The sequence below is a fragment of the Hipposideros armiger genome, unplaced genomic scaffold, assembly GCF_001890085.2.
Source record: "Hipposideros armiger isolate ML-2016 unplaced genomic scaffold, ASM189008v1 scaffold_161, whole genome shotgun sequence".
NCBI classification, from domain to species: domain Eukaryota; kingdom Metazoa; phylum Chordata; class Mammalia; order Chiroptera; family Hipposideridae; genus Hipposideros; species Hipposideros armiger.
In genome coordinates, this window is record NW_017731511.1 from 3,421,182 (window position 1) to 3,421,631 (window position 450).

Genomic DNA, 450 nt, shown 5'->3' on the forward strand with positions numbered 1-450 from the left:
TTCCTAATACCATCACCTGAGGGGTTAGGATTTCAACATATGAATGTTTGTGAACATATGAACACAAACATTCAGAACATAGCAAATTGTTTAAATAGGTGTTACATCCACACGTTTGCAGATTTAAAACATTTAAAAGGTATGTAATAAAAAGCTTCCCTGTTACTCTTATCTCCGTACTAATAGGACTTCCTTGTTTATTCTTCCTGAATCTCTTTATGTAATAAGGCATAATATAAGCAAATATGACTATATAGTTTAATCTACACAATTCTCATTTTTCTCAAATGACAGCATACTCTAAGCATTGTTTAACACTTTTTTTTTTTCAGCTAGCAAAATATTTCGGTACAAAAAGTGCATCCTAAATATTGTTTTATAGCTATATCATATTGTGTTATATGCATGTAACCTAACTTGTTTAACAACAAAAAAAATCATTTTATCATC